Consider the following 21297-nt stretch of genomic DNA (forward strand, 5'->3'; position numbering starts at 1 on the left):
TTATTGCAAGGAATGAGGTGGTCCCCCATTCCTTGTCGGCCACGAGCCCTCCTGCTCAGCAGCACCAAAGGTCTGGGAGACTGCGCAGTCTGCAGTAGTTGCCTTCTCAAAGACACAGCAGAAGGATAACACCTAGTGGTTCTCCCCTTGCAAGGAATGGAGCGGTCTCCCATCCCTTGCCTGCCACGAGCTCTCCTGCTCAACATCACGGAGGCTCTGGGAGGTTGCTCAGTGTGCAGAGAATAGATGCTCAGGGAAGCAGCAAGACTTCCCATGTCTCTGCACATTGTGAAACCAGGGATCCCGCCTTTATGACCCAGAGGCAGGAAGATGAGCATGTGCTCCATGTGACGTCTTCTGATTCGCTCACTGATATCACACGGCCCCATGACGAGGCTGGTGATGTGCTGAATCCTGACTGGCTGGGCCAGGACGTCACGAACCCTGATTGGGTCACGCCCGTCTCGCGCCCGCCCTTGGGTGGAGCTACACCTCCTTAAAAGCTCCCCCTGCCATCATGGCGGTGTGCGACTGTCCTTCTATGTTTGGATGTCTGGCAGCGTGCTGCCACGCCACTGCTTAGGCATTATTGTCTTTTGTGGGCTTTGCCCTTGCTGCTCAGGCAGCACCTAGTTTGCAGGTCTTGCCCCTGCCTTGCTGCTCCGGCAGTATCCCGTTTAGCAGGCTGTGTTCCTGTCCCAGGTGAGCTCCTCGAGTCTCTGTCGGACTCACTTGGTTTCTGAAGCACACGTGCGTGGGCACCTCTGTGCTACCCCCGTGCCATATTCCTGTGACTCCCGCTGGCACACGTGTGTAGGCACCTCTGTGCGTCCCCGTGCAACAGGTACACCGTACGAGAAGCCCCGAGCCATACAACCCTCACGGGTTAGGGCGGACCGGTGTACATAGATCGTCTGTGACGTTCCAGACGATCACTAGCAGCAACCCGCTCACTCTTTCCTGACCATAGCAGCGGTCCCTTACACCGCACAGTGGACCTTGACCGGCGGAAGCTGTCCATTTCCCATCTTGGCACGCTTCCCCGGGTCCCCCTCGTAACATTACGGTCGCGCCAAAGGTCTGGCTATAGCGGAAGAGCAGCAGCAGTTGCTGCGTTATGTGCAGCAGTTGGAGTCACGATTGGCAGCAGTGGAGCGGTTTTTCCCCGATAAGGCTGCTCTAGCAACAGTCGCCACCCAGGCGGCTACTCAGGCTGTGGAATTGTGCGGAAGGTCGCCTCGCCTTGCGCTCCCAGAGCGCTTCAGCGGGGACAGCTCTGAGTGCCGTGGTTTCATAAACCAGGTTACCACCTACTTGGAGTTGTCCCCGACTGATTACGCTACTGAGAAGGCGAAGGTAGCCTTTGTCCAGTCCCTGCTCACAGGGAAAGCGCTAAAATGGTCCACGCCGTTGTGGGAGCGCGGAGATCGGGTGGTGAATCACCTTCCAGTTTATCTTGAGGCCATGAGAAAGGTGTTCCTCGGGCCTCAAGTCACCCACGACTCCGCGCTGCGGCTCCTACGCCTTCGGCAAAGGTCCACTTCAGTCGGGGACTTTGCAGTACAATTCAGGACACTCGCCGCAGAGCTGGACTGGCCAGATAAAGTCCTGGTCCCTGTGTTCTGGGAGGGTCTGGCAGGGTTCGTCAAAGACGCGCTGGCCACGCGTGACGTGCCGACCACCTTAGAGTCCTTGATTCGGCTTGCCTCTCGCATAGACATCCACCACGCGGAGCGGAGGCTCGAGGTCTCTTCGGTACCCACGTTTACCTGGTCTACAGAGCCTCTGACTCCCCTACCCCACCAGACCGGTCTCCCAGCCAGCTCTGTTGATGACTTTGTGGAGCCAATGGAAGTCTCCAAAGTGGTCTCCTCTACCACAGGTTCTCTGCCGTCGGCCGATTGCTTTGCCTGTGGGCAGGGGGGACATGTAGCTACCCGATGTTTGAAACCTTCGGAAGAAAGTCAGTGTCTTGTTTCACCTTCAATCAGCGTGAGGAGGGTCATTTCCACTTCCCAAGACCAGGTGCCACCTGGTAAGACCCTCACTTCCTCTGACTCACGGAACGGTGTGCTGTCATGGGATCATGCCTCCAAAGTTGGGGCCCACTTTGGGGTCGACAGGACCAGAGACCTAGGGGTCATGCATTATTGGGGGACGGCGGTAGCTCAGGATGTACAGAAGAATATGGGAGTCCGTACGTCGTGTGCGTATAATAAACCATTCTGGCGGAGGCCTGCAGGTCTTCCACATCCTGTGCCATCTTTCGCACCTGGTGACCTAGTGTGGCTGTCTTCTAAACATATTAACCTTCCGGTACAGACAGCCGAGTTTGCTCCTAGGTACCTTGGCCCGTTTACAGTAATAGAGCAGGTAACCCCGGTAACATATCGACTCCAGCTCCCTCCGCGCTGGGCTATTTCTAATACTTTTCATGTATCTCTCCTGAAACCCGTACGACCTAAAACCTCGGGGTCTCTGCTGTCCCAGGTTGGCTTCTCGTCCGACGACCCTGAAGTAGCGAAGCTAGTAAGAACAAAAATTGTACAGGGCAAGAGGTACTTCCTCGTGGAGTGGGTCGGTCGTGGCCCGGAGCATAGGTCCTGGGAATTGGAGGAGCATGTCCACGCCCCAGGTTTGGTGGTGGCCTTCAGGCGCAGGCGAGGGGGGGGCCCTAGACGGGGGGGTAATGTTACACGTCGTGGCTCTCTTATTGCAAGGAATGAGGTGGTCCCCCATTCCTTGTCGGCCACGAGCCCTCCTGCTCAGCAGCACCAAAGGTCTGGGAGACTGCGCAGTCTGCAGTAGTTGCCTTCTCAGAGACACAGCAGAAGGGTGACACCTAGTGGTTCTCCCCTTGCAAGGAATGGAGCGGTCTCCCATCCCTTGCCTGCCACGAGCTCTCCTGCTCAGCATCACGGAGGCTCTGGGAGGTTGCGCAGTGTGCAGAGAATAGATGCTCAGGGAAGCAGCAAGACTTCCCATGTCTCTGCACATTGTGAAACCGGGGATCCCATCTTTATGACCCAGAGGCAGGAAGATGAGCATGTGCTCCACGTGACGTCTTCTGATTCGCTCACTGATATCACACGGCCCCATGACGAGGCTGGTGATGTGCTGAATCCTGACTGGCTGGGCCAGGACGTCACAAACCCTGATTGGGTCACGCCCGTCTCGCGCCCGCCCTTGGGTGGAGCTACACCTCCTTAAAAGCTCCCCCTGCCATCATGGCGGTGCGCGACCATCCTTCTATGTTTGGATGTCTGGCAGCGTGCTGCCACGCCACTGCTTAGGCATTATTGTCTTTTGTGGGCTTTGCCCTTGCTGCTCAGGCAGCACCTAGTTTGCAGGTCTTGCCCCTGCCTTGCTGCTCCGGCAGTATCCCGTTTAGCAGGCTGTGTTCCTGTCCCAGGTGAGCTCCTCGAGTCTGTGTCGGACTCGCTTGGTTTCTGAAGCACACGTGCGTGGGCACCTCTGTGCTACCCCCGTGCCATATTCCTGTGACTCCCGCTGGCACACATGTGTAGGCACCTCTGTGCGTCCCCGTGCAACAGGTACACCGTACGAGAAGCCCCGAGCCATACAACCCTCACGGGTTAGGGCGGACCGGTGTACATAGATCGTCTGTGACGTTCCAGACGATCACTAGCAGCAACCCGCTCACTCTTTCCTGACCATAGCAGCGGTCCCTTACACCGCACAGTGGACCTTGACCGGTGGAAGCTGTCCATTTCCCATCTTGGCACTCTTCCCCGGGTCCCCCTCGTAACAGAACCTCCACCAAATTTTACTGTGGGTAGCAAGTGCTTTTCTTGGAATGCTGTGTTTTTTTGCCTCCATGCATAACGCCTTTTGCATGACCAAACAACTCAATCTTTGTTTCATCAGTCCACAGGACATTCTTCCAAAATGTAACTGGCTTGTCCAAATGTGCTTTTGCATACCTCAGGCGACTCTGTTTGTAGCGTGCTTGCAGAAACAGCTTCTTTCGCATCACTCTCCCATACAGCTTCTCCTTGTGCGACGTGCGCTGTATTGTTGACTGATGTACATTGACACCATCTGCAGCAAGATGATGCTGCAGGTCTTTGGAGGTGGTCTGTGGATTGTCCTTCACTGTTCTCACCATTCTTCTTCTCTGCCTTTCTGATATTTTTCTTGGCCTGACACTTCTGGGCTTAACAAGAACTGTACCTGTGTTCTTCCATTTCCTTACTATGTTCCTCACAGTGGAAACTGACAGTTTAAATCTCTGAGACAACTTTTTGTATCCTTCCCCTGAACAACTATGTTGAATAATCTTTGTTTTCAGATCATTTGAGAGTTGTTTTGAGGAGCCCATGATGCCACTCTTCATAGGAGATTCAAATAGGAGAACAACTTGCAAGTGGCCACTTTAAATACCTTTTCTCATGATTGGATCCACCTGCCTATGAAGTTCAAAGCTCAATGAGGTTACAAAACCAATTTAGTGCTTTAGTAAGTCAGTAAAAAGTAGTTAGGAGTGTTCAAATCAAGAAATTGGTAAGGGTGCCCATACTTTTGCACCGGTCAAATTTTGTTTAAATGCAGATTGCACATTTTCTGTTAGTACAATAAACCTCATTTCAATCCAGAAATATTGCTCAGTGCATCAGTTATTAGATATATGAAACTGAAATAGCTGTTGCAAAAACCCAAATTGTTATAAAGAAAAAAGGTTAACATTAATAGGGGTGCCCAAACTTTTTCATATGACTGTATATTCATTCATACTTTTACCTCATACATGCTCCCCTGACTCTCCATACTGCTTCCACACCCATCATATCCTTGCAAACTGTTTCATCATACATCCTCCCCTTGCTCCTCATACTGTGTCCTCAAATTTCTCCCCTGCCTTTCTCACCATACTGTGTTTTCACCCATTCTCTTTGCTCCCCAATACTGTGTCTGCATTCATTCACCCCAGCCCCCCATACTGTGTCCGCACCCTTCCCATTCCCCTCACTCCCTATATTGTGTATGCATGCATCCTCCTCTCATACTGTTTCCTCATACATGCACTTCCTTGATTTTCATATTGTGTCTGCACCCATCACTCCCTCACTTGTTCTTCACCCTGTGTCCTAGAATTACTCCGTTCTCCTTCCTTCCTCATAGTGTGTACGCAGCCATCCCATTCCCCCTCTCCCCATACTGTGTATGCATACATCTCTCCTCTCATACTATTTCCTCATACATGCCCCTCCTGACTGCCCATACTGCGTCCGCACCCATTCCCACCTCACAAACTGTTTCATCATACATCCTCTCCTTGCTCCTCATACTGTGTTCTTAAATTTCTCCCCTTCCTCGCTCACCATACTGTGTTTGCACCCATCCCATTCCCCTCATTCCCCAATATTGTGTCCGCATACATTCCCCCTTACTCCCAATGCTATGTCTGCACCCATCCTTCCCTTGCTTAACATATTGAGTCCACTCCCATCCCTCCTCGTGCACCATACTGAATCCGCACCCATCCCCCCCACTCCATCCACATACTGTGTCCATAGATATCTCCCCCTCATTCTACATACTGTGTTCTCATACATCTCCCCCTTGCTACCCATACTGTCTCCTAATATATCCCTTACTCGCTCCCCATACTGTCTGCACCTATCCTCCCCTTGCTCCCATACTGTGACCTCAAATTTCCCCTTTCCTCATGCTCCCTATTCTGTATCAGCAACCATCTGCTCGTTACGCCTCATTCTGTGTCAGCACCCGACCCCTTTGCTCCCCAAATTATGTCCTCAAATACACCCAAATTATAATAAATCTTTGGTGTCTTCAGCTCTACTGGAGCTCTTACCCCCACACTGCATGCATGTTTGCAGCACAGGCGAGTGATGTCAGCAGCGTGATTGGCTGATGTGATCATGCTGCTGATATCATTCAGACCTGGAAGTGCCAGAGGTAAGGGCTTCAATCCTACTTGTGTCTGAAAGACAGGAGTACAATTTGATCACTGGGAGCCGGCACACTGTACTTTCTTTGAGCTGGCTGGCAGAGGCAAAATGCAGCCACCGGGGAGATACCTCGGACCACCGCATCAGGCCGCCTAGTGACACCCCTCAGCCGGTTGCCCAAGGGCCAAATGTGCCACCTGCCCCCTGAATACACCGCTGCCCCAGCCTATTGCTAAGCAATCACTCCATGAATTGGTAGGTTGTGAGTGGTTATATCATCAGTATTTTGCACCAATGTTGCCTCTGGCTTTAACAAGGGGGTTTGCTGCATCCTGGTAGTACATTAGTTTCTATGATCCGGCGAGTATTTACTGTTTCCCTTTAAATGTGGTGCCTTAAAACTCAGGAATACCATCTGGATGATAATATTAAGGAATATTCAATGAGAAAATAGCAATGTGTTTATAAGGAGGTAAATATGGGTTTATTCTCTAGATATTAATGGAATACTGTACATGGTAATGTTTTGGTTGTGGTTCTCCATTAATCCGCACCTAACCTCTGAGCTTTATTGACAGTGACTAATTATATTCAGATGTCGACAACCTCTTTATTTTTATAACAATTTGCAACAAGCACTAGAAAGCCTTAATTTGTGGCTACATGTTGGTATATTATATCGCTATGTATTAACCAGCCAGCTCCAGCAATAGAGCAGAAGTATCAGGTTACTACAGTTTACCCTTAGGATAACAAATGAATCTTTCCCATACTCTGCTGGAACACTGAAAAACTATCTGGCAGAAAAGAATGAAAAACCCCTACATTTTATTTCTTGACTCTTTTCCCAGCACATGACCCTATGGCCCTGATATAATCAGCGGCAATCAGGGTCATCACATCACTGATACATATTTGTGTAATAACCCTAAATTAGCTGATAAGGAGTAGCGAGATGAAATCTGCTGACATTTCCTTTCTAACTGTAGACGTTTATTGTATCCACATTTATAGGTTTGTGGAAGCATGAAACATCCTGTATTTCATATCCATAGGGAGGTGCCTCTAATGTGACTAGTTTACAGGTAAGTGAATTATATTCATGGGTATGTATTTGTAGCACAAACCCCAGGCAGACGCAACAATAGCTCTGTACGACGGAAACAGACTATGGCAGTGTCACTGTCCCTACAAAGCTTAAAGGGCTGGTTTTATGTTCTGAAACAGGAGCGCACCACTCCTCATCCTCCTGGCTTCTTGCTTTCTGGGGTGTGGTGCGCTCTTGCATTATTGGCAGTTTGGGGGAGCTGTATTGTTGCTTCTCTGGCTTGAATTCTGCCCTCTGTGATGTGGTTATATGAGGCAGTCGTACTACTCTACCATTGGAAGCATGCAGTAGCACTGATCCTGGCTGGAGCTAACAGTGCACACTTTCACAGCACTGCAGTGATATCAATCTTGATTTGAAAAAGCCTGTAAACATGTGCATGTGTTACACTGGTTGGTGTGGACTCACTGTGCCACAGCATCAGGGCACCCTGGAGGGGCATAACTAAGCAATTACTTTGTCTTTCCTAGAGAATCATATGGTGAGGATAGGCTTGTGCTGGAAGGTAGCAGCCAGGTGCTACTCCAGGGGATATCCCGGTACTGCGGCAGCTGACCCCAGGGGTCAAGGATGCAAAGACAAGGTCAGGTACAAGCAGGTCGGCTGGTGCAGACTGGAGCAAAGGATACGTTAGATATAGCAGATACAGCGGGTGCAACAGGTACAGCTGGTATGGCAGGTGCAATGAGTATGGCAGGTTAGGCAGGTATACAGCAGGTACAGCAGGTATGGCAGGTACAGCGAGTAGGGCAGGTAAAGTGAGTATGGCAGGTACAGTGAGTGTAACGGGTATAGTGGGTACAACAGGTACAGTATGCTCATTTGGGTACTAGTACACAGGTACGAGTTAGCAGGTACAGGTAATGGATACAGGGAACGTAAAACAGAACCTGACAGCTAAAAAAGCAGATTTATTAACTAAGCACATTGCTCAGGCACCTCCCATAGGGGGAGGACACCTTAAATAGTTCCTGTCAGCTATAGGCTGAGAGGCACTTCCAGGTAATGGTGCGATGACTCTTTAAGTGGGAACGACCACATTCACTCTAAAGGCTGCTTTACACGGTACGACCGATTGTGCAATTTCACAATCGATCGTACCCGCCCCCGTCCTTTTTGCGTCATGGGCAAATCGCTGCCCGTGTCGCACAAAGTCGGTAACCCACGTCACACGTACTTACCTCTCGTGCGACCACGCTGTGGGCGGTGAACGTCCACTTCCTGGAGTGGGAGGGATGTTCGGCGTCACAGCGACGTCACACGGCCGCCGGCCAATGGAAGCGGAGGGGCGGAGATGAGCGGGACGTAAACATCCCGCCCACCTCCTTCCTTCACATAGCCGGCGGCAGCCGCGTGACGCAGGTGAGCTGCTGTTCATCGTTCCCGGGGTGTCACACGGAGCGGCGTATGCTACCACGGAAACGATGAACAACTAAATTAAACGATATTATGGAACCTAGCGACCAGTACACAACTCACGATTTCTGAGCGATACTGCGTCGCTAGGAGGTGTCACACAGGCCGGCATCGCCAGCGATGCCGGATGTGCGTCACAAAAAACGTGACCCCGACGATCTATCGCACGATAGATTGTCTGGTGTAAAGCAGCCTTAAGTGCGCTCCCAGGAGACCTGTGCATTGTGCACAGGCCCTGGGAGAAGGAAGCAGGGGGGAACATGTAGCAGCTGTGGAGAGGGAGGGGAGAGCGCAGTCTGGCCACGAAGGTGACTATGTTCCTGCTGAAGAGGAGAGGCAGGACAATGCAGAGACCCTGATGTTACAATATTGTTTGAACAAATTGATAGACTGCAGCGGTGGCTGGTAACCTAGGCAACATACAGTAAAACAAAATGGATTTTTAATTTTCATTATCCAACTTTGATTTTTTAAACCAACCAGTAAACTTTAAAAGAGCAAAAGAAAGCATAGCACCTAGCCAATCTCCTACCATTCGTCTTCCAGCACTGCTTGCTGCTCAGGTCGCCTGTGTTTCCTTTTCTGCCTGGATTGGGATGTGTCGGCTGCAGTCAATCACTGGCCTCATGGATCTCACTGATGTTATCGCTCCAGCGCTGGAGTGGCAGTGGCTTCAATAGGTAAGATATTTATTTTGTTATTTTCAATCGTTACCAGCTTTTGCCACATTTTTAGCGAAATCAAAGCCCCTTTTATGTCTATTGGAGCAACATTTATTTACCAGTCTGAGTCAAAACTGTAGTAACCGCAAAGTAGGTGCAACTAACATGATAAAGCTGGAAAATACTGAGCTGATTTGAAAACTAAAAGATCAGTTTACATTCCAGCAATCAGAGTTTGTCAGTAGACTTCCTAAATTTCTAATGAGAATTTTATCAGCCATTCCTGAGGAGCAGAGAATGCAGAAATTGTACTAACTGCCCTGTCATCTGACAAGAATGCTCCTAATCACAAGTCAACAGGGGAACAAATGTTTTTCTCTTCATATACAGCCCCCTCAATGTGAAGCAGCTGTAGCTCCGAGAATTCCTCAACCTGGACAAAGTCATTTTCTGGTTGCCGGAGATCCTAGCATCACAACGTGACTTACACAATAGTCCTTCAATACAAAGAAATGTCTTATTTCCTTATCCTAAAAGGAATAGATTATCTTTATATCTTCTCTAACAGGAATATACCGTATGTGTATCTAACATAAACCTCCAATTATTTTTCTCAAACCGTCACTTTTTGTTTCAATAATTAAATGAAGAATAGTATGTAGAAGAGAAATAATTGGTCCAGATGCATTACTGCAATTTGCACAGAAACTGGTGTGTATATTGTGTCGCCCACCTGCAGCGGTCGCCCCAGGGACACCACTCCACCTTAGGGGACGCCACAGGGTCTTCACTTTGATATCTCTGGCTACAGGTATGTCAGGTTTATTTACATGGGAGTCGTGACGCCACTCACGGTTTGCGGTCAGGGTTATGGGTGACCGCCACTGCAGGTTTAACGAGCGTCTGGGGCTGATGGAGTCTGCAGTTGGGTGGTGTGGCCTCCCGTGAGTGGGGCTGGCCCCAGGGGCTCGGGTGTGTAGAACAACAGGTTCCAGAATAACTCAGTCTCAGTCCAAGATGTCTTTCAACTTGTTTTACTCACTTTCAGTTGTTATCGTGCGGTAACCCAGGCAATGCTGAGATTAAACCAGGAGAAACCAGGTATCCTTTAGGCCGGTCTAAGGGTAACCGTTAACTCGCCTTCCTAGCACTTCTTGTTTCGGATAACCCCTGACTTGAAGTACCGTGGGATTAATTCAGGGAAGTCTGCTACTGCCTTTTCTCCCCTTTTTGGCCCGTTTGCTGGCAGTGTGGACCAAGGAAGATGGCTCCAGGCTCGATCCTCCTTATGGGCCCCCTCGTTGCTGCTGAGGCTCGGACTCTAGTTGGTTGGTGTGGGACTTGTAGTTCCCCATCACCAGCAGGTTTAGTAGATCAAATAAATGGACGTCTACTCTAGGGACCTGTTCCCCGTGCGTGCCTAGTCACCAGGAGTCTCCGCACTCGACCAGCTGACTTCCTCGGCGTCTTTCTGACCGACTTGCTGGTAACCGTTCTCCCCTGCTAACGGCTACTTCACGTGCAGGGTCTGACTAGCGTGTCAGCGCATGTCCCTCTTCTCTTGCCACCTTTTGCGCTTCTCACTACCAGACTGGCTAACTCCTCCTACTTTCCTGACAGCCGCTGCAACCTAGCTTCCAGCCCCTCCCCTACACCCCTAGATGAGATGTGGAGGCAAGCCCCCCCTTGGGTCTGCCCAAGGGTCCCCTCTAAGGTGTTGGAGACCTGGTTGCTATGTGTCTGTGTGTACACACCCTATTCTGGCCTTCAGGATTACCTGGAAGTACTGTCCCAGCATGGGTGCAGTACTCAGTGGCGCCTGACCGGGTCAGGGGCGCCACAAATATCAAAGACCAAATTTCTTGTTTTACTCATTTTTTGCACCTTCTGGCTTGGGAGTGGGGCTTAAACTGTCCTAATTTTCTAAATTTCATAACATTTTTTACACTATATAACCTAGAGAGAGAGGGGAGCCAGCACGATCTGAAAATGGCATGCATCATATAAAAAGTGCAAAACAGATTTATTCCAACTGTACTATAATATAAAATGAGAGTTTTAGCAAATAATTGATCAGTTCTTTGAGCCACCCCTGCCAACGTCACGGCAAATCTCAATAGGGGGGTCTAACTCTGTATTATGTATTTTGTGTGCCATGCGGCCTCCTAGATAAAGTTAAAAGCAGAACCATAATGGAGCACACATACCTGTAACCTGTATATAGCCGCTTCCATGTTGCAAAAGAGGCAATTGTGGATAAGGAGCAGCTCAGGTCCCAGCATGTGGCGCAATCTCTACACATACCAGGACAATATCAGAACTGACCTTCCCTGTGCCAGACAGCAACCATTGATAAAGGCGGACCAGATCCAAGTATGGTGCTTAATTAGCAATGCCTGTGGAAAGGGTGAGGCAACTGAATGTGAACAACTACCAACAGGAGGAATACATTGCAAACAAAGATCAGGCGTTCATAGCATGGTGGTGACCAGCCACCAGACATTTTGAAGCATAACTACAACCAAACAGAGAGAGAGGGGAGCCAGCGCGATCTGAAAATGGCATGCATCATATAAAAACTGCAAATTCACAGATTTATTCCAACTGTACTATATTATAAAATGAGATTTTTAGAAAATAATTGATAAATTTTGATTTTGTTTCAATAATTAAATGAAGAATAGTATGTAGAAGAGAAATAATTGGTCCAGATGCATTACTGCAATTTGTACAGAAACTGGTGTGTATATCAAATACCAAATTTCTTGTTTTACTCAATTTTTGCACCTTCTGGCTTGGGAGTTGGGCTTAAACTGTCCTAATTTTCTAAATTTCATAACATTTTTTACACTATATAACCTAGAGGTGGCCTAAGGGAGAGAAAGTATCTGACGTGTCTAGCAAGATATGGCCTGCATGGTATAGCTTTAAGCTACATTCAGAAACAGTAATAATAAGTTATAATAAATCTAACCCAATGTGGTTTTTATTATTTATTTTTTTTAAAACTAAAGTAAATCCTTAGTATATTTTCATTCTGTAAAAACGGACTTGTAAAGGGCACATAAAAACGAGTATGAAGTATGATAAGAACATATACTATAAATGTATGTATAGCAACTCTAAGGGGTACTTTGCACGCTACGACATCGCAAGCCGATGCTGCAATGCCGAGCGCGATAGTCCCCGCCCCCGTCGCAGCTGCGATATCCTTGTGATAGCTGCGGTAGCGAACATTATCGCTACGGCAGCTTCACATGGACTCACCTGTCCTGGGACGTCGCTCTGGCCGACGACCCGCCTCCTTATTAAGGGGGCGGGTCGTATGACATCACTGCGACGTCACACGGCAGGCGGCCAATAGGAGCGGAGGGGCGGAGATGAGCGGGATGTAAACATCCTGCCCACCTTCTCCCTTCCGAATATCCTATGGGAGCCGCGGTGACGCCGGTAGGAGATGTTCCTCGCTTCTGCGGCTTCACACACAGCGATGTGTGCTGCTGCTGGAGCGAGGAACAACATTGGACCATCGCATCAGCGTAATTATGGATTACGCCAACGCTACACCGATGATACGATAACGATGCTTTTGCACTCGTTAATCGTATCATCTAGGCATTTACACACTACGATGTCGCCTGCGATGCCAGATGTGCGTCACTTTCAATTTGACACCACCGACATCGCACCTGCGATGTCGTAGTGTGCAAAGTACCCCTAAGATGCTTGTGCAGCACTATTAGTGAACCAAACAGTTTTGAGTATTGCCATTACTTAAATGATGATGAGTCAACCAGCTATGGACAGGATCACACTGGCCTTTATAGTCAGAAAAACAGAACTCCTTCAAGAATTAGCTCTGTTCTATCATGACCACAAATGGCGGCAGATAAATCCCATTAACTATAATTGGGTCCATTTGTGATAACCAGCAGGTGACGGGATACGCAAAGACTGCACGTAACCACGGGGGTTAATCAATGCAAATTTAATAACATACAGTTAGGTCCAGAAATATTTGGACAGTGACACAATTTTCGCGAGTTGGGCTCTGCATGCCACCACATTGGATTTGAAATGAAACCTCTACAACAGAATTCAAGTGCAGATTGTAACGTTTAATTTGAAGGTTTGAACAAAAATATCTGATAGAAATTGTAGGAATTGTACACATTTCTTTACAAACACTCCACATTTTAGGAGGTCAAAAGTAATTGGACAAATAAACCAAACCCAAACAAAGTATTTTTATTTTCAATATTTTGTTGCGAATCCTTTGGAGGCAATCACTGCCTTAAGTCTGGAACCCATGGACATCACCAAACGCTGGGTTTCCTCCTTCTTAATGCTTTGCCAGGCCTTTACAGCCGCAGCCTTCAGGTCTTGCTTCTTTGTGGGTCTTTCCGTCTTAAGACTGGATTTGAGCAAGTGAAATGCATGCTCAATTGGGTTAAGATCTGGTGATTGACTTGGCAATTGCAGAATGTTCCACTTTTTTGCACTCATGAACTCCTGGGTAGCTTTGGCTGTATGCTTGGGGTCATTGTCCATCTGTACTATGAAGCGCCGTTCGATCAACTTTGCGGCATTTGGCTGAATCTGGGCTGAAAGTATATCCCGGTACACTTCAGAATTCATCCGGCTACTCTTGTCTGCTGTTATGTCATCAATAAACACAAGTGACCCAGTGCCATTGAAAGCCATGCATGCCCATGCCATCACATTGCCTCCACCATGTTTTACAGAGGATGTGGTGTGCCTTGGATCATGTGCCGTTCCCTTTCTTCTCCAAACTTTTTTCTTCCCATCATTCTGGTACAGGTTGATCTTGGTCTCATCTGTCCATAGAATACTTTTCCAGAACTGAGCTGGCTTCTTGAGGTGTTTTTCAGCAAATTTAACTCTGGCCTGTCTATTTTTGGAATTGATGAATGGTTTGCATCTAGATGTGAACCCTTTGTATTTACTTTCATGGAGTCTTCTCTTTACTGTTGACTTAGAGACAGATACACCTACTTCACTGAGAGTGTTCTGGACTTCAGTTGATGTTGTGAACGGGTTCTTCTTCCCCAAAGAAAGTATGCGGCGATCATCCACCACTATTGTCATCCGTGGACGCCCAGGCCTTTTTGAGTTCCCAAGCTCACCAGTCAATTCCTTTTTTCTCAGAATGTACCCGACTGTTGATTTTGCTACTCCAAGCATGTCTGCTATCTCTCTGATGGATTTTTTCTTTTCTTTCAGCCTCAGGATGTTCTGCTTCACCTCAATTGAGAGTTCCTTAGACCGCATGTTGTCTGGTCACAGCAACAGCTTCCAAATGCAAAACCACACACCTGTAATCAACCCCAGACCTTTTAACTACTTCATTGATTACAGGTTAACGAGGGAGACGCCTTCAGAGTTAATTGCAGCCCTTAGAGTCCCTTGTCCAATTACTTTTGGTCCCTTGAAAAAGAGGAGGCTATGCATTACAGAGCTATGATTCCTAAACCCTTTCTCCGATTTGGATGTGAATACTCTCATATTGCAGCTGGGAGTGTGCACTTTCAGCCCATATTATATATATAATTGTATTTCTGAACATGTTTTTGTAAACAGCTAAAATAACAAAACTTGTGTCACTGTCCAAATATTTCTGGACCTAACTGTATTGCACAACACAGGTGGAGGAAAAGTGCAGGAAAGGAGGGGGAGAGAAGCGGGAAGGTGCACAGCAGTAGATATAATGTAATATACAAACAACTACTTTGAATAGCTTGTCAAGGGTGGGAAGCCTCTGATTGTACTCCCAAAAGCAAAACACCTTATTAACCAAAAAAAACACAGGGTCCTTGTTACCTTACTCGTATAACACTGTGCAGAGTCTTTTCCTATCTGTCCCTAACTAAAAGTAGTGTGCACACTTAACTGCAGGTCTCAGCGTGGGGTACCTCGTCACCGTTGTGGCCTGTATTCCACCGGCAGACACCTGTAAAGTTCAGTCTTTGTCCCGGATCTGTAACTTGCCTGTGCTGTCTGGCACCTCGCTCCACATCCAGCCTCTTTGGATCTGTGTCTTGGGGAGACGCCACGTAACACTCTCAGGTACTTGGACCTCGTTCAGCAGAGCAGACTGCAGCCTTCTCTTCTTCAGCATGGCCAAACACACACCTCTCTGCATAAACAGCTACAAAACAAAAAAAAACTAGCTCCTCTTCCTGTCTCTCTTCACATCCTGTTCAGGACTGTACCAAGTAAATTGGAGCAGTAGGGGCCTTGTGCCCTCTGTTCTTTTTTTTGACAGCAGGTGGCAGCATAACACAAGGGAAAGTCCACAAACAGTCTTCTAACCTATATATGTAAATATTAACAGGTCTTACACATTTGGCTATAATTTTAATGGATAAAAAAGGACAGCATGATTTCCTCATTTTTGAGTGAAAGTGATAAAACCTGTGATATAGCCTCCTAAATCCTGGTTCAGAGAGAGGGGGGAGTCAGCACAATCTGAAAGTGGCATGCATCATATAAAAAGTGCAAATTCACAGATTTTTCCAACTGTACTATAATACAAAATTAGATTTTTAGCAAATAATTGATCAATTCTTTGAGCCACCCCTGCCACGTAATAGCAAATCTCAATAGGGGGTCCTACTCTATATTATGTATTTCATGTGCCATGCAGCCTCCTAGATAAATTGAAAGCAGAACCATATTGGAGCACACATACCTGTAACCTATATATAACCGCTTCCATGTCGCAAAAAGAGGCAACTGCGGATAAAAGGCAACCCAGGTCCCAGCGATCCCCTTTCTCTGTTTGGTTGTAGTTATGCTACATTGGTCTGGTGGCTAACCACCACCATGCCATGCATGCCTGACCTTGGCTTGCAATATATTCCTCCTGTTGGTGGCTGTTCACATTCAGCCGCCTCATCCTTTTTCCACAGGCATTGCTAATTAAGCACCATACTTGGGTCTGGTCCGCCTTTATTTATGGTTGCTGGCCTGGCACTGTGAAGGTCAGTTCTGACATTGTCCTGGTGTTTGTGGCGTCTGCTGCACATGCTGGGACCTGGGCTGCCTTTTATCCGCAGTTGCCTCTTTTTGTGACATGGAAGCGGTTATATAAAGGTTACAGATAAGTGTGCTCCAATATGGTTCTGCTTTTAATTTATCTAGGAGGCCGCATGGCATATGGAATACATAATACAGTCATATGAAAAAGTTTGGGCACCCCTATTAATGTTAACCTTTTTTCTTTAGAACAATTTGGGTTTTTGCAACAGCTATTTCAGTTTCATATATCTAATAACTGATGGACTGAGTAATATTTCTGGATTGAAATGAGGTTTATTGTACTAACAGAAAATGTGCAATCCGCATTTAAACAAAATTTGACCGGTGCAATAGTATGAGCACCTCAACATAAAAGTAACATTAATATTTTGTAGATCCTCCTTTTGCAAAAATAACAGCCTCTAGTTGCTTCCTGTAGCTTTTAATGAGTTCCTGGATCCTGGATGAAGGTATATTTGACCATTTCTGTTTACAAAACAATTCCAGTTCAGTTAAGTTTGATGGTCGCCGAGCATGGAAAGCACGCTTCAAATCATCCCACAGATGTTCAATGATATTCAGGTCTGGGGACTGGGATGGCCATTCCAGAACATTGTAATTGTTCCTCTGCATGAATGCCTGAGTAGATTTGGAGCGGTGCTTTGGATTATTGTCTTGCTGAAATATCCATCCCCTGCGTAACTTCAACTTCGTCACTGATTCTTGCACATTATTGTCAAGAATCTGCTGATACTGAGTTGAATCCATGCGACCCTCAACTTTAACAAGATTCCCAGTGCCGGCATTGGCCACACAGCCCCAAAGCATGATGGAACGTCCACCAAATTTTACTGTGGGTAGCAAGAGCTTTTCTTGGAATGTCGTGTTTTTTTGCCTCCATGCATAACGTCTTTTTGTATGACCAAACAACTCAATCTTTGTTTCATCAGTCCACAGGACATTCTTCCAAAATGTAACTGGCTTGTCCAAATGTGCTTTTGCATACCTCAGGCGACTCTGTTTGTGGCGTGCTTGCAGAAACGGCTTCTTTCGCATCACTCTCCCATACAGCTTCTCCTTGTGCAACGTGCGCTGTATTGTTGACCGATGCACATTGACACCATCTGCAGCAAGATGATGCTGCAAGTCTTTGGAGGTGGTCTGTGGATTGTCCTTGACTGTTCTCACCATTCTTCTTCTCTGCCTTTCTGATATTTTTCTTGGCCTGCCACTTCTGGGCTTAACAAGAACTGTACCTGTGTTCTTCCATTTCCTTACTATGTTCCTCACAGTGGAAACTGACAGTTTAAATCTCCGGGACAACTTTTTGTATCCTTCCCCTGAACAACTATGTCGAATAATCTTTGTTTTCAGATCATTTGAGAGTTGTTTTGAGGAGCCCATGATGCCACTCTTCATAGGAGATTCAAATAGGAGAACAACTTTCAAGTGGCCACCTTAAATACCTTTTCGCATGATTGGATACACCTGCCTATGAAGTTCAAAGCTCAATGAGGTTAGAAAACCAGTTTAGTGCTTTAGTAAGTTAGTAAAAAGTAGTTAGGAGTGTTCAAATCAAGAAATTGATAAGGGTGCCCATACTTTTGCACCGGTCAAATTTTGTTTAAATGCGGATTGCACATTTTCTGTTAGTACAATAAACCTCATTTAAATCCAGAAATATTATTCAGCCCATCAGATATTAGATATATGAAACTGAAAAGCTGTTGCAAAAAGCCAAATTGTTATAAAGAAAAAAGGTTAACTTTAATAGGGGTACCCAAACTTTTTCATATGACTGTATAAGGTAGGACCCCCCTATTGAGACTTGCTGTGACATGGCAGAGGTGGCTCAAAACATTGATCAATTATTTGCTAAAAATCTCATTTTGTATTATAGTACAGTTGGAACAAATCTGCGAATTTGCACTTTTTATATGATGCATGCCACTTTCAGATTGTGCTGGCTCCCCTTTCTAAATCCTGGTTCAGAAGAGTGTATGAAAAGTTGTTAGTTTTTCGGCTTGAAAACTTGATGTTATCACAGCTATTATTGTGTTGTATATGTCATTTTTCATATTTGGATGACTTCCAAATGTCCATTTTTCATATCTTTTTTTACATACATATGTCCAATTTTTACATTCATGTACCATTTATATGTTTGTTTTGTACATCCATGAGATAGCTGATTGCAAACTTGTCATGTAAAAAAATGCTATGAACCTGCAGATATGGGGTTAATCTGCAAGTCAATGCGATTCTAATGCCTCTTGGCCACCGCACAAGTGACACGGCAACTAGGCAGAAGTGAATGGCGTTCCTCCCCGCAACCTCTGACGTTCAGTCATAGGGGCAGGCCAGCATGACTTCAGTCAATGCTCAGTGCACATTAAGCAGCTGTTGTAATTTTTCCCTGGCACTGACTGACATCTGGTTCTGTACTGATGTACTGCTAAGCTGGCTGTCAGTCAGTGCCAGGGTGTGATAACAGGCACCACTTACTATGTACTGAGCGGTGATTGTAGACCCACTGGCCGCTTCTTTATGACTGAATGCTGAAGGTTGCCGGAAGGAATAAAGTTAAATTTTTGCACAACCAGTGTCTTCTAATGGGGGAGTCTGATCCTAAATACCGATCAAAGTAGTCCATGCTGAAATATGTTACGCTCAGTTCATTAGTCCAGATATGTAAAACGTTCATGGAAACTACCACATTGGTTGCAATGGTCCTTGCGCTGTTTTTATGTTGTCCTCTGTTTTGTATGTGAACAGCACATGGATAGTTATTACTTGTATGAACAAGTCTTAATGGAAAGCTCTGATGTGAATGTGAACCATGCCTAATCTGTCAATATTTTCTTCTACAGCGTGCAAATTACCCTGGCTCTGGCCCTCAATGGTACTAGGTGTTTCCTTATTTATAAAGCTGGACCTAAACATTTACAGTCCATACATACCCTGTTAACTTCTGTTCACACAAAGTCTTCATTTGGTGTATGCACAGAGAAAACTTCTAGGACTAGTGCCTTTTTGTCCCTTCTATTTTTGTAGTTTTTTACCATATACAACAAACACTGATGACTGTTTCTATGTAGATAAACTTGGCAAAAAAAGATATAGCATGGTATATATTTATTAAAATTGATGCCTATAGAGAGGTATGTCAATGTACAACTCTATAGTTGTATACCAAAGGTGTTCATTAAGAACTCCTCCCAGTATAAACTTTAAACAAAAAGCTCAGACACAGCATGAACGCTGCCCAACGCATGCGCTATATGCCAAAATACACATTTTTGTGTTTCTACTGTGCCTAGTTCTTTGGTATATTATGTAGCCACACACAGTATCCAGAAAAGGCCTACTCTTCTCCCTATAAATATATGTATCTATAGATAGATGTATATTACACTACATCCAACCATTATATGTTTGAATGTGTTCTCTCCTGATTGGTTTACTCCATGCACATTTTAACAGGATATGACATAAATAATGGCATTTTGTAGCATTCTTTATATAATGAATAAGGACCCACGTTCAAAATGCGTTTGTTGTTCATAGGCTTTCTACCATGGATTATTTTTTAGATTTTATGTCTTGATGTTACAAGTTTTTTATGAAATTTTTGGAAAATAAATGATGAGTTTTTAAGAAGTTACCAATTGCTGGATATTTTCTTTTCCTCTTGTGCTCCTGCTGACACCCAGTTTCCACTGCAACGGATGTCTTCTTCTTAAAAAAACACAAGAAAGACAGCTAAACTCAAAATGGCATGTATTATAAAATGTGCACTACACTAAAAATTCCAAACTGTATTATTATAAATTTGAGATTTTTGGTAAAAAAAAATTGCAATTTCTTGTGCTACCCCGCCACGTCACAGCATAGCTCTTTGGGGCAGTCCTACTCTAAAATATTTTTATATAAAATGTGCCTTACCTGTTCACATATGAAAAAGTAGAAGTGTTCATAGCAGCACTTACCTGGCGCTTTTCAATCCCGTACCCATGACTGAATCATCGCTGTTGGCGGGACAGGCCCAAGCAAATGCTGCATGAAATAAATAGCCTGTGGACAGGGCTTGATGGCTGAATGTGAACAGCCACCAATTGCCGAAATCAAGATAGGTGGAAAAACAAACCGAATTGAGGTGCACGGCAAGGTGGGGGTCACCACGGACCAATTCAAAACTCAAAATGACATGTATTATAAAATGTGCACTACACTAAAAAGTCCGTCTTCTGCTGCTAAGCTGACCGCTTTCCTCTTACATCCAACCATTGTCTCCATCTATTACACAATCCCTTTATGTCCCTGCACAACCATCTTAAGGTTCTGTGTCTCATTGCTACCAGTTGGACTCTGATAAGGTCCATAGTTCTGTATCAGTGCATATCATGACATCTGAATGGCATCACCACCGCATTTATAATGAGAAGGAAAAATGGTAATTGCTAACCTAATGCTGAACTGCAGTTTCTTGAGCCTTCAGCACATTATATTCTTTGGTTTGGATTAGATCCTGACAGTATAACAATTAGGATTATGGTGTTTCGGGATGAAATGTTTGGATTCTGGTAATGCTGGACCATCCGGCAATTTGCTGACATTATGACACCTGAGCTTTTATGTGAAATGAAAAATCAACAGAATATTTGGGTCATTTGGTTCAGATTAAATCAGTAGTTATAAAATGTATTGATGGAAAGCAAAGTACACAAGAGGTTTGGGAAAATAGGAAATACAAAGAGTCTAAAGATATATTCAGTGGAGAGAAAGTGTGGATAAGAAAGGATGATATTGATGGTTTTTGGCTCAATGAGTGTAGTCTCCTACGCTTCTTCTCTGCCAGTCTCCTTCCTGGCTTTCTACATTTAACATACTTCTCCCTTTTACAGATGTAGCTTTCCCGTAAAGAAGACTGGCTTTTTATACAGTAATGAAAAGAGGGAAGTTATGATGTGGCTGATGACAAAGCCTGGGGACAAAAGTGGTGTGACTGGGTAGAAAACGAAAAAAACAGTCAAAAGTCTGGGGGTTTAGCATTAAGAGATGAATACAAGCAGCCAAGAATAGGAGGAAATAGTGCGTGGGGACAATATAAAAGTGAAAATGGGAAATAGATAGAAAA

Source organism: Anomaloglossus baeobatrachus, chromosome 4, assembly GCF_048569485.1.
Source record: "Anomaloglossus baeobatrachus isolate aAnoBae1 chromosome 4, aAnoBae1.hap1, whole genome shotgun sequence".
NCBI classification, from domain to species: domain Eukaryota; kingdom Metazoa; phylum Chordata; class Amphibia; order Anura; family Aromobatidae; genus Anomaloglossus; species Anomaloglossus baeobatrachus.